Source organism: Rhopalosiphum maidis, chromosome 2 (genome assembly GCF_003676215.2).
Source record: "Rhopalosiphum maidis isolate BTI-1 chromosome 2, ASM367621v3, whole genome shotgun sequence".
Classification (NCBI taxonomy): Eukaryota; Metazoa; Arthropoda; class Insecta; order Hemiptera; family Aphididae; genus Rhopalosiphum; species Rhopalosiphum maidis.
In genome coordinates, this window is record NC_040878.1 from 986,764 (window position 1) to 1,002,325 (window position 15,562).

A 15,562-nucleotide genomic window follows, 5' to 3' on the forward strand; every position below is an offset into this window, starting at 1 on the left:
AAGCCTGAAAATTTCTTTATTTACAGATACCTACTTCCACGTCTACGCCACTTTAAAGCAGCATATTATTTGATCTTAATTATTGTTTGTTAAGGTCGTTACTCTAAAGTTTGATATAAAAACTATCAAAACGAGTAATAAATGGATATTCTCGTTAAATTTCCGAATTTTGTAATTGGTTTTTAAACCTTTTATGTTTTTTTTTATAGTACTATACTAGATTTATTTTTTTATAAAAATCGATAGAACTATGAGTTGCTCTTTACTTAATGTCTGTCTTAGTATTTCGATGAAATGATAAATTGCTTTATTCAATATACCATATTGAGTTGAGTTCGTCTATTAAAAAACAAATGTCAAGATTTAATTGAAACTGTACTTGATTTAAGTTATCATAAATTATTTTCTTGACTATACTTTTATTTTTATATAGTGTCATTTGCAGTGTTAGTTCATTAATCTACTATATTTATATATTATAAACAATTTTATATTTAACTTATTGGTTTAAAAAAATCTTTTCAAAAAAATATTTTGAAATAACACATTATTGCAAGATACTTACAATAAAAAAAAAAAAAGACAAACAGTATATTCAGGTCTTATACGAATCATGGTTAGTTTTTGAAGTTTTCCAAGTACAATTCCGTTATAACTTATAAGTTAAAGTATTACGTTGTACAAATATAGTTAAGTATGTACTTATTAATTCATTGTACACATTTATAACTATTTATTAATATTATTAAAATGTTCTAATTTTAAGATTAACGAAAACAGTAGGTATTATTAATAGGTATAAATCACGAAAGATATTATATAGATCATTTTAATTTAGTATTTACATTAATTGAAAAACACGAGTTTAATTCTTATTTATTCACATTAACATACCAATAAATTTTTAAATTCATTACTTATAAATTAGGTTCGTAATTATGTATGTTACTAATTTATTATTTACTACACATCAGGCACTTAATCAATTTTCTGGTATTGTTCTGATGATTTGAATATTGAGATTAATTTAATACACTGATAAAGGCTAATTTCGTTATTGTTTATGATTATGAGTAATGCAAAGATACACATGTGTAGCAATTACATTAATACGACTAAATCGCTTTACCGGGGCAGAAAATTATGTACATCATTTAAAGATTATAATATTATTACTATCATTTTCGCTACGTGGTGCGTTATAATATTACGATAATTTTAATACCTGTTGCGCCTCTCGTTTAGTATAATATTATGTATGGGGTAGACAATCATAAAAAGAGTTTATAATATATTACGATAATATAATAATATGCTTTTGCATTCTCCCGCGAAAGTCTTCTTTCCCGTCGTGTACGTAGAAAACAAACGTTATTCATATACGCTCGTCATAATACTATTATAATTAGTACAATAATTATGTGATTTTACTGTTCGTGAATTAAAATCAACGATGACGATGACGATGGTTTGTATAATAAAACAATATACCTACATAAGTAATTAAACGTTCGTATTATACATAATATTGTATACAAGTATGGGCTCTGTGGTATGTAATGAGCTGGCAAAATAGTGTAGGGCACTGTCTCCATTGTCTTCGGGGAAACTACGGTTCTCGATGAGTACCGTTTCGTTTCTCACACGAGGCCACCGTCGCCTCACCGTCTGTAACAAGTGGAATGTAAGTATATACAGAATGTTCTATCTGCACAGCTACATTCATTTTCTAAGTAGATTTCTCAATTTTTCTTGATAAAAATGTTTTTATATTTATGTTTCGCAGTATTATAGCATAATATAGGTATTATTTACTATACATTTGTTTTATCTTAGAGATTTATTGTAATTAGATTTAGTAATTATGTGGTTTTATTTTGCGGTCGTTTGCGAATATTAAAATCAACGACAACGGTCAACAAATATAGCTGATATAATGATTTACATGTATGATTAGACAGCCGTATTGAACGTAATATTGCGTAAAGGTACCTACTGTAGATGTTTGATTAACTGGCAAATGGTATTGGTCACTATATCCGTAGTGTTTTTTAACTTTGATGTTTAAAAAATTAAAAAGAACTGATTATTTTGCAGTACTAGAAATTTTCTATAAAAACATTTTGCTTTCGATTAAAAAATTGAAAATAATATGTTTGTCGTTTAAGGAATTTCAAAATTTTAAAAACAAAAAAAACCTACAACATAGAATACATAGTTAAAAAAAATTACATGATTGGACCACCCCGTATAAACATATGGTTTCAACGATAATAGTATAGAAAACGAAAACGAAAAATCGTAACATAACCGCGGTCTCAATGTGATAAACGGATGCGATTACCGGCTGCACCGCTACCGTCATAATTGTTGTAGTTGTTGTTGTTGTTGTTATAGTTGTTACAGTTCGAAAAAGTTGTAACGCCCGGTGAAATGTATGGGAACCACAACTGTTTATAATTTAAGATAATAATAACATATTAGATTAAATAGTGGCCATAGTGGTAGTAGTATATTAGGTCCACTCGGTAAAAATAGTGAGAGTGACGTGGTGGCACTATATAATTTTAATATCATTTATGTGTTTGCATCGAATATTAAAAATAATCACGTTACTATAAACAGTTACGGTTCAAACAAAATATAGGAGGTTTTTGTGGAGAAGAAGAAGAAAGAAAAATTGATTTTTTTTTTTACTATTCTGCTGTGTAATTTTTACAGCGGAGCCGCGTATCTGACAGATCAAATGAACGAAAATAAATAATAAATGCATGGCCGATAATCGACGCGAAAACCAAATCATCATTATTTATCGTTCCAAGTAGTCGAGTTGCTGCGTCAAGATTTGATGGATTTTCGCTGTTTCGAACCGGTTAAAATGCAGTAATAACTGTCAACAGAATAATCTATATACACGTATAGGCAGTAGGTACATACGAAGTTATGTTTATACCTACGTTGACTGCTGTAAACTTTCTCGGTCGCCGGAAACGTATGTTTCTCAGCCGCCGTGATCATGAAAACTTTCGACTTCAACCGACAAATTATTAATGATAGTTACAATGATATTATATTATCGTTATAGAAATAGATAATGTACTCGTATACATAGATATTATTACTCTAAAAGAAATAATTTTTAATAATACGAGTATACGCGATATACTATGATTGAAGAGTCTATACTTGTTGTATCATAATAGTTATATCGTATATACAGTTATGGGTATGGTTTAAAGCCTGCAGGTTCACACTACACTGTTCAATGTCATGTTCCGTACATCAATGTACGCAGTTAACAAAATATTGGTAAAACTTTATCTAAATGTTGAATTTATTCAACTTTACGACTCAGATACTCGGTGTAGTGAGAACCCGTAGCTTAAGATAAAGAACACAATTTTATCGATCCACTATCTTCCAAATTTTGAATTCAATAAATTAAAATTAATTTCAATACTAAATTTTTTTTTTTTATTATTATCAGTTTAATTATAGTAATATTTGTCATGTTGTGTTTTAATGTTATTATTCTATATTAGCTGTTGTAATTTAATATCTATTTTAGTGGAACCACGTTATCTCAAACTCTGGTATCTCAAAGTTTTTGTACGTCGAATTTATTTTTTCAGTCCTGATCATTCGACATTAGACTTTTAAATTATCTCGGTAACTCGAAGTTTCGATATTTCAAATTTTTTTTTTGGTCTCTTGGGACTTTTAAATACTGAGGTTCTACTGTATCTGTGGCGAGTTTATCACGACTTTAATTTCATGTATAACCATATTAGTATGCCCTTAGATTATACTTTAATACAATAGGTACATACAAAGTCGGGTCCATGGTGACGTCGTCAGTTGTTTCGTGTCAAAAAGTTGAGCTCAGCTCAATTCTAAAATTTCCTCGTAGAAACTATTTAGCAATTTATAACATAATCACAATGACCAATCAGAATACGATAAGAGTCATACAACACGACATACGACTGTCATTGTGAATCCGGCTTAATAGTTCAGTGTAAACTAATCTAAAGTACTTTAAAAGATACTACGTGTGTGTTTGGCCCAGCAAAACGTGACGACCAGGGCTCGAAACTTGTAGCACTAGAAATCAATGACATTTGTACAATAATGTGCTTTGAAAATAATGATTACAAATAAAAACTGTTTTCAAGCTAAATGAAATGAAATAAACTTTATTTTTAAATTTAATGAAATATTTTTGCTATCCGATGTTATTTAACATTTTTTATTTTGTAAAATATAATAAATACAAATTATCTATGCTATAATGTTTTTCAAGATAATAATTATTTATTATATTAGTGTAACTATATTATAAATCCCAACCTAACGTATATGTTTGTGAATATTTCCAAATTTGAATGAATTTCTATTACATTTGAGTAATAAATTTGTTATTGTAAAATACACAGCTTTACATTAACTATTCTCAGTTAAAAATAGTATTAATATCATCAGGCTCAATAAACGCATACACATTCAGCATCAATATATTCATCTTAATTTTAACTTAGATGTGAACAACGCATGGATTAGCAATAGATAGTAAAATAAAATTATTAAAATTACAAAAATACCATAAAAATGTAAAAAATCCTAATATGTTGTGATTGTATTTGAATTATTTTTTGCATATTTTTTCCATATCAAATATATATATGTATGTAAATTCTACTAGTTATTCAGTCAAGTGACGATTTTTAAAGTTGTTTTCGACATGAATATATTATACCATTGTTAAAAACCGAACCGTCGACGCGAATATATAACTATATAATTCTTATTAGCTTAAAATCTTTGACGGACAGTATATAATATTATACTATACACTGCATTATACTTAATATGAATTTATGATTGAAAGTTCGCCAAAGCCTAAGTATAAAATTATATCAGAACACGCGCGTTCGTCAAAGCGAAACGGTCACCTGTTACCGCAACCTATACCTATATTTAATTGTTTTACGGCCAAACGATCATTATGGTAATATAAATTGTATTCATTAAGGGTTTATGTAACGCGCGCTATGTACAATAATATAATATAACAATATTATGATTATATGAACTTTTCCGTGTAAAAAAAAAATCGAATAGCATATGTACATTATATTATTGTATAATGTAAGAAAGTTATGTACCTATGATGTATATGATCTTATGAATACTAAGGAATATTATACGTAGAACAGATATATTATATTATTATTATATAGTGTACACTCGGGACGAGTAACGCACCAGAAGAACAATGGCGTTAATTACTGAAGGTATATTGGTGGTAGTTGGTTTAGTACCGAATACGCGTGTTGTATAATATGATAAAATATGTTTTATACGCGTGCTGCAGTTATTTTATAATAATCTTGTGTAATTCTGTACATAACGTAATACTACATGTTTGGTCATTACTGTTTGATGTAAAAAAATATATAGAATAATGAACGTTGATATGGTTTTCGACCAAATTAAATTTGTAGATAGATATACGTTTATCCGTTTATGTATAATACGATGGGTGTCCTGTTCTCAAACAGCCACCATCACAGTATTACGTTGTACACGTTAATTGCACCGTGGTTATCCAATAATTAACGACCGCGGCATCATCAGATATATTGTATATTATAATACGACATAGTATAATATACGGTATTACGTAACTCTATACACTGCTCGATCTAACTGCAGATTATAGTACAATTGTTGGAAAAAAACGAAATTCGATCCAAGTCGTTTGCAGCGGAGTCGAAATGAATATGTAAGGCGGTACCAGCAACATGTCTATATTTAATTCAGTTTGTATACACTATTAATAATTTATGATTTTTTGTTATGCAATTTATGCGCGCGTTTCGACATTATAAAAACGTGTGTGTATAATATTATTATGTGTTACTGTTTATGTATCAGCCACAGATGATGCATTTTATGCGTTTTATATAGGTTTACAACTATATTATGTATATAACATAGGTACTCGTCCGTTGGTATAAAAAAAAACGGACATTTTTAAAGTAGTAAATAAAACATAAATTTACATAAAAAAAACATCGCAAATGCTTTATATTTAATAGGGCGTATGAATATAAATGTGTATATTATTTATATAATAATAATAAAATGAATCATTAAATATTCCAAACCGTCGCAGTAAATAATTAATGTTTTGATGAACTCGCGTTGTCGATGAAATTCTATTACGTCAGGAAAAACAACTATTATAATAGACGATCGATTATGAACTATTCTACAAAAAAAAAAAAAAAACCATACACAAATATTATGCAATAAATTCAGTCGACGCGACTATCGACTATGCATTAATGCATTATTATAAAAGTGGAAAAAATATCAATAATAAAATTTAAACGTGACGTGTATAAGGAAAGGCAATCGGGTAAAAAAGGGCACGTGATAGCAAAAAAGGAAAATTATTTTACAACAATAATAACCTGAAAGTATGCAGTTTTTAGACGACGTAACCGTCTTCACATCACGATGATAAAATAATGATAATAATATGCGGATTACAGTAGATACCAAGACATCCGATGATATATCATATATGTATGACGTATGTGGTACAACTTTTTATTATTATAATTCGAAACAAATTGCTTCGGCTTAAAGCTAAATCTGACTGCAGTTCATCAGCATCGTTATCTCTGTTTCTAATCAGATTACTGATATGTGTATTATATAGCATGGGTCCAATGCAGTGATAGATCTAAAAAGTTTCAAAACCAGTTGTTAGCTTAAGGTTTAGGTTAGATTAACCAAACTAACGCATCTGAATATTGCGTGCAACAGATGAAAATGAAAAATCATAACAACCGAAATGTATGTTAGAATTATTGACGTTCGAGTTGTTTTTGGCTTAAATAATAATAACTCAAAAAAACTGTAATACAAATAAATTGTCATATGTATAAAAAATAGGCAAAGACAATTTCATATAAAATGTACGAAAATAACCCATTAACTAGGTTTGAATTTGCCGACAAATTAGCTATAATATTTTTTTTAATATATCTATACAATATAATGAAGTATGTGATTTTTAACCACACATTACATAAATATATTGTTAAATAACAATCCTAAATCTAGAAAAGTAGAAAGGGAAATTTTACAATTGTATTGAATTAAAGAAAATTCAGCCATGCATTCAGTTGCATCCAATAAAATAATTGTACATACAATTTTACCATTTGTACCCATTTGCTAACATTATTATTTTTTATTTTGTGTTTTAAAATTGTTAAGGACGTTAAGGCTCGTTTATACTATTAATGTACATTTTAGATTGTAACTCTATTATTTTATAATATTATGGACATAATGGTTATAATTTTTAAGAATCGATTAAATGATTGTGATTTACATTTTTTTTTAGTAATATAATTGTTTTGTCCCATCGTTTTCAAAAAGGCTCCACTCGTTTTTATACTACATCATCATTCTGTTTCACCTGAATACAATTCATGTTTTAATTTTGAAAATTTATAATTTTCGTAGATTATAACCATATTTTCTTTCTGTCTAAATTCAATACCTATATCCATGTTGTATTGTGGTGCACTACAAACAACTACTAAAATATTACCTACGTAAAGTCATTGATATCGTTAATATCACGAATATTCGTATACTACGACCATTACCCGAATTCGGTTAACTTGTCTACGAGTTTTAGTACACGATTGTGATCGTATCATAGTGTTATCGCAATAACGTAAGGCTGTTAGACAAAAGTGATAATTAATAATCTGACATTTTTACGTCGTATTTTTCTATACAACGTGATGGCCGATGCGTTAGAAATTGATAAATTTTATTGTTGTATAGGTAAACGCTATGTTAATATAAAAACGCAGAAAAGATGAAATTCAATTATTAATCGTGGTATTTTAGTTTTATTTATTAATTTTGCTTTTGCGATAGTATTTATCGTTTTTAAATACATTTTCTGTATCAATTCAAATTTGTAATAATAATGTACTATATATGATATACTTTTATTAATGTTTATATTATTTCAATGTTTTATTTTTGAGTGATACAATAAAATGATTTTTAATTTTAATTTCTTTTTTAAAATTTTTTTATTACCCACGAAAATATTAACTGAACTGAATAAATCTGAATTTTATTGAAGCAATCGTTAAAGTGAAATCAAGCTTTTAAATGTTTGCTTTATTATACAATAATAGATTGATAGTAAAACCTTAATGAGTCGATATATTATAAAATTATGATGATATTAAATAGTCAAGAAAAAAAATATATTTAATTTAAAAATCGATAAAAATAGATAAATAAAAAAGTGTGTTTTTCGCAGTTTGCGACAGATATTTTAAACGTATCACAACCCCCGGGCCTCAAAATTCCTAAAACAACTATTTGCTGACTATACGCGCGTGTCATGACGATAATAATAATAATTTGATCCGTTGACGAAAGTCGATTTCGTGACGTTTCTAAACGTTAACGAGAGCCGACTAGGGTCCTCAGAGATCGTAATGCAATTACGTGTTGCCACGGTTATACTCAATACGTAGATAAAATAAATACATAAACGTGGGAATTTCGGTATAATACGTATTTTATAGAACGATCTCTAGTTTTTATTTTTCACCTTCCGAAGTAAACGGGATCAAAATTCAAAACATTATATACCCATAAAATGCGCGGAATAAATGCTAGAATATTATAATAGTACATAGTATACACAGTTGACGGACAGTATAATAATATGATATATTATTATACACAACATGGAATAGGCACGAGGAATCACTTATTTCGGTTTACCTTATTCCGTCCGTACAACGTCGATTGTTTGACTTTCTCTTCGTTTGGCTCACGCCTATATGTTCTTATTAGACGTTGGATATCGCATCGTCAACGCAACGCACATTGTAGATGTAAACTGTTAGTGCAACGTCGGAATCCTTTTGTGCACTTATTTTTATAATACATTACGTATGAAGCGTTTAAGGCCGTGTAATTTTTCACGTGGTTTAGGTCCGCGAAATATACAATTAATTTTTTTTTTTATCATCGTTTAGCCCTCCTCTCCACTTACCATATATATATTATTGGTAATATTAGAATATACACGTTGACATACTATTATCAATAATCATACATAAAATATGCAGTGTAATTGAATTACATTCTATTAATTTGTACATTTGTACTCGTATGCTATATACAGACGAAATAGTAATAACAAATAATCTAAAATTTCGTCACCTATACATAATTAGGAATCTACGAAATACGGCGTTAGATCTAATCAAATGATACGACATAAATTTTATATTTTATACTACGTATAAGGTATCCACAGAACTAATTGTATGACCTTTTTATAAAAACAATTAAATAAACAAACTATAAGCAATTACAAATGGACTACTTAATACCTATATGATTAATTTCAGAACTATTGTTTACAAATTGTACGGTTTAAAAACGTTTGTTTCGATTTTACGATAGACTTACATTATTGATTTCGTTGATATGCCGGTTACTTTGTTTGTAAATATCACCTTAATGTTTAGCATAATTTATACTAAACACATTATAATGTATATAATGTAGTTGCTAAATGTTTTAGCAACAATTACCTTTGGAAGCAGTATGTACTGCAAACTGAATTCTCTTCAAACCGTTTTAGGCGCCGCTTCGTGTGTGAACTCCTATAATCTATATCATTTAATAACAAAATTTAAACAATCTGTAATATGGTATTCTAATAATGTAAATTTATTCTATTATGATTAACGAGTTATCATTTTTAGGTAACACGCAGTTATAGTTTGAGGAATAAAATAATTTAATCTATTTTTTAATTTTTTTACTAAACAAAACCATACAAAAAATACGCATTTGACAGATGTAACTGTTTAAATAACCATAGAAGAAAAAAATCGTATTTGAAATTATTTCGATTAAATTGAGTATTGTTGCTAACATGTCACTCTTCCGTTGATAAAATAGGTAACTGTTGTTTTGTTGTTTATTTTTTATCGTCATTTGTAGTGGCTCGTAACTAGTGCGATTTTTACCAAAAAATATAACCTACCGTATACAATGTATACTATGTAAAAATATATATATATGAGTGTGCGTTACAATAAGGTTTATATAAGTTTTTTGTCTATTTCATAAAAAAAATAACTTGTTATTAAATTTTAATACGTAACGTATTCATTATGTTTCGCATAAAAACATGTTCATTATTTATGTTGATGATAAAAAAATATAAACCTTAAATGTCAAATATATATATATATATATATTAGTTGAAAAAAAATTGAACTCCTGGCAACCTAAAATCAAATTTATGTGTGTGTAACTATCTGAAAACAAATAACTTTATAAGTTATAAATTATAATACATAATATATTATGATTTTAGTAACGCACGAATGATATGGTTTTATTCAAAATATCACATAATATAATTATATGTTACCGAGTACAGCTATAACGTAGTTATTTTCATGTCAATATTAATAATTATTGTTGAAGAAACTAAGCAGACGCATGATTTACGTATTATATTTTTAAATAGTTCAATTGTTTATTAATCTTCTTCTGATATACAATATATAATCATATATTAACCGCGATATGAAATTAAAACGTGAAAGTTTTGCTTGTATTATACTATATAATCTAAAATAATACCATTCAGCTGTTAAATTAAACTGTGGATTATTTTGAAAAAAAAATTAAGATTTACAATTGGCAGATTTTAGAGGGTTGCAGACTATTTTTTTATTTAAAATATAATGCTGTTTTTACCGTTTAAAAAAAATCAAAACGTTTAAGTTGTTCTGATATATATAGAAGGTTGCTATTATATGAATAAAATATATGGAAGGTGTCCTAAATAAATTTGAATTCAATATTGTATTCGAAAAGTCTATATTTCTAAGCATATAATTTATTATAAAATATATACCTATTTATATATTGCTATTAAAGTAGGTAATTTATTTTTTTATCAGTTATAATCTTATAATGATTTTTGAACTGATTTTTGCCGAAAAAAAAATTACATATTATAATACTACTGTTATCAATTTATATGTTTTATAAGTGATAAAACATTAAAAAAATATATGTTATTTTTCATAAATTTAAAAGAACTAAAAATTTAAACAATTTCAATGCCTACAAATAACACATAAAGGGTAAACATATTTTTAAAATTATAATATAAATATTTGTATTTGTTGAAAAATTTAATCTTTTATAGTTATTTGTTTTCAAGTTATGATAAAAAACAAAACTTTGATTGGAAATTGAAGTTGATTCCTATTTTATTTTTGGTTTTTCCAATTAACTTGAATATTGTTGGGACCCCTTCCTCTAAAATTAGATGAGAATCTCCAACTGAAACCATTCGTTTTTAAATAAGCTGAAAATTGAAGCAATTTTAGTGCTCTAAAAGATTATGATAGACAAAAAACAACAACACGCACACATTATTGTAGAATTAATTACGATACATATAATTCATCATAGATATCATCTTTTTAAATAGTTATACATATTATATTATAAAAATAAAATGTGTAATGATTGATCTTCTTTTTTGGGGAAGAAGGCATAACATTTTGTTTTACATAGTGCTAAAATATTATATTTTGTCCTTCGATGCATCTTCATTGGGGGCACATCTGCAACAACATAGCATTATATTCACGCGTTACACAGTTGAACAGTTTAAAACACATACGTTTCAGCCCATATGGTATACAGTGACGTTGTTAATCATATACGGTTATAAAAATAATAAATATGTATAATTAATATAAAATATATTTTATTATACATAAGTTTAAATTAAAATGTGATTCAACTGAATTATAATATTATAACACAAATCCACGTAAACCGCATACCTAATATTGAGTTTGGTACAACACACGTTTTTAGACAATTAAATGGTTATCAATATAAACGTACCCGTGAATAATAATTTATATAGTTTTTAAGAGTTTCTGAATAAAACAATTTTATTTTCGTTTTACATAATTTTACATATTACTTAAAATAGTTTTTAATATGTACGTGATTTGTATTGAATAGTAATTTTTATTTTACACAATAATTTCAAATTAAATCAATTTATTTTTGAATAAGTGTTCATCTTAAAACATGTTATACTTGTAATAATGTAATGTTATAATTTATTTGTGAAAACAATTTATTATTATTCGGTTCCCTTTACATAAAATCTGATAAATAATATATTCATAGTAGAATTAATGAGATATTAAGAGGACGCGTAGTCGTACTCGTCATATTTTGTCTCCGTCTTAACGTATAACGTTGAAGAGTTTATTTTATTCTATTATTATTTTGACGGAGTGAATTTACCTATTATAGTAGGTAATAATATTACCACGGATTTTTGCAAGTGGTTAAAATTTCAAACAAAATATAAATTTTAAAATTCCCATTACAGGATTAGCACACATGGTACAACGTCCTCTTAACAGAAATGTTTACTGAATATATGCAGAATGTATTTACAATATTCACTCAACTTGATGTTGGGTGTTCTCTCAGTTGATAAAAATCATCTATTTTAAAAGTCTAAAACCAAATCATAATATTAAAATATATAATTCTGCTTAATTAGTATATATTAAACTTGTCTACACGACGGATCCCCACTGACATACTATGTGTAAATAATTTGTGGTTTTGTACGGAACCTATAAAGGTATGTGTTTATTTGATGTTTCCCTGTTGACCATTATGATAATGTATAAGTTTATAGCCAGTAAAATAGGTGGGTAGACAGGTGGGTATTTACAGGGCAATTCACCGAGCATGTTAATCCCCAATTTATTGTTTTCATATTGTATTAGAATTATAAAGTTTGGCATTTGAATAGATACATATAAATTAAAATACGCGTATGTGTAAATACACATTTGGTGGATCACTATATATTTTGTACATTATACGTTTGGACGAACCATTTAAATTACAATGATACCGCTCGTTATCAATCTTAATTTCCTCGTGCAGAAGTGTATTGTTATTGTACCAATGTGTATTATGTATAATATGTATTAGGGTGTTGCGTTTTATACGCGATTGCGACAGAAAAAGAAAGAGCTTTACATTCTGTCAGAATATTATGGCGGACGACCATCGGCACGATTTAATATTCAAGGACGTTCCAGGAATAGCACTACGGTGGCACTTAATTTAAATTATTATTCCTCGATAAACCTATTACTTCAAAGTCCGAACGTCGTATACGAATGAATTTATTAAGCAAAAACGTAGAATGTATTTTATGTTATTAGACTTAGAATGTACTGTGGTATTATGTATTGGTTAAATGACATTCGTTTCGTATGTTATTTTAACATCAAGAATTATTTACAAATTTAAACAACTATTATACAATAGGTTGACTCGTCATAAAATTAGGTTTGTTTGATGTAGAAGTTATCTTATTTAACAACAACTGAAATCTATAGAATATTTATTCAAAATGTTAAATGACACACTGATACTTTAACAGGAAAAAATTCAAATATTTTAGATAAAATTCTAACCTAACCTAACCATAGGTATAATTTTATTACAGAGTTCAATAAATATAATATACATGCATATGTACGCAATTAATAAAACAGTTTAAACTATTATAATACACAAATTATAATAATAAAACTTTATGCATTAGTTTATTTTACCGATTGATATAAACATTGACGCAGTAATATTTTATTAAGCATTTCTTTATTTGTTTCAGGTGATGAAGACTAATTTCTCTTGCGTGTATTTATGTATCCAGTTTCAAGCTATCTAGTTTCCAATGGTTACAATTGTACTTTAGAGGTCAGTCAATATTTTTTATTACACTACTGTATTATATTTAAATTACGTATATAATATATTATAAATATATTATGTGACATCGTTATAAATTTAATATAATTTGTACAAATAAATGTTAATAAAGTAAGCCAACATTTTCATTATATTAATTCCTGTTCATTACTTTATCAATGTGGTATGGTCTGTTATTTGATTATCAACGAAATACATACTAACATAATATATAAAATACTCATAATATAAACATCAGAAAACTCATACACTGACGAAATGTTGCTATTTGCAATTACAATTGACCTTAAGGTAATGTAATGTGATTCAACTATATATTTTTATTACTCTTTTTTTCTATAAATAATAAAGAATAGGTAATGATTTGAACTAGTTTTTAATTCGAAGTCTCTGTGTGCCGACAACCGGTTTGAAATGATAATTAAAAATAGAAAAAATCGCATTGCTAATCGGGATGGAAGAAAAAATGTGATCTTCATTATTTTCTAAATTTCTCCAATTTTTCCTAAGTCAGCATTTTTTTTTTTTTTGTAATTAATTTATTTCACTAAAATATTGTCTCTATTTACGTTTTATTATATTATAGTCCCGCGGACGTCAATTTAACGAAGAATAGTGAAATTATCGTTTGACGAAGATTATAGATTATAACTATTGACGTTTTATCCGTAAGTGGTTTTACTGAATATGTATTGTTCATGCATATAATATGTTGATATAATAATGACATTTTTTTTATTGTTGCAATAGTAATATTTGACTACATTAAATAAACAGCTTGTATTTACGCGTATAGTTTCTGCAGTGTTAAGAGAATGTCAGTATATTATTTGTTTTCTTTCTCTGACGCCCGACACAGTAAATTCGCATTCAATAGAACCAATCATAGGTATTTCGAATTGTCAAATTCAAAGTTGAAAAGATACAACTCGTTTGTACATTAACTAATTTTTATGTAAGCAATGAGTTGATACCTATACAATTATTGCAATTTAAAATATTTATTATTTACAATAGAAAAATTATAATATCATAATTTATAGGTAAATATGCTGATGTACAAACACAGATAATAGTCTCATATTTAAATTTGATAATAGGTCATAAAGCTAACAACAAAAAGTCGGATCCGCAGAACGAGAATTTGCTATGTTGCACGTAGGTTAGAGAGAGTAAACAAATAGTGCGTTCACGTCGTCTTAAGCTATATTATAGAGGAGGACTAACCTGTATAGGTAGGTATACTTAATTAGTGGGAATCGTGAAAAATATACCGTTGTCCCGTTCGGCATATTTGACAAGATAAAAAAAATTTAAAACCGTTGGATATAAGATAAAATACAATCATAAAAACTCGGACATTATAATGACATCGCATTGTTAAAACTAGATTTACTTTAATGGTAAATAAAAAAGAAATAGGCACGGTGTAGGCGTATATATATATATATGTATATTATACTGTAGTAAATAGTGGTCACGAATACTTCTATTACGATTTCGTGCTTATAATACGTATGTGTATATTTTTGTATAGTGAAACCTCCGTAATATTATGGCGAACATCGACCAGTTCAAAAAGAATGTCCATTATCAAGAGTTTTACGTTATTTGGAGCTAGAGGTTTCATTGTTTG

The 15,562-nt window shown here is 27.3% G+C and overlaps 1 protein-coding gene across 1 annotated transcript in view; it reads left to right on the forward strand.

The window, feature by feature from the left end:
• LOC113552691 overlaps nucleotides 1-15,562 on the forward strand; it is an 83,807-nt gene that overhangs the window by 18,771 nt on the left and 49,474 nt on the right. Inside the window, exon 2 of the mRNA XM_026955532.1 lies at nucleotides 13,829-13,914. The gene's annotated coding sequence lies outside the window, so the exon portion shown is untranslated. The remainder of the gene's footprint in view (nucleotides 1-13,828; nucleotides 13,915-15,562) is intronic.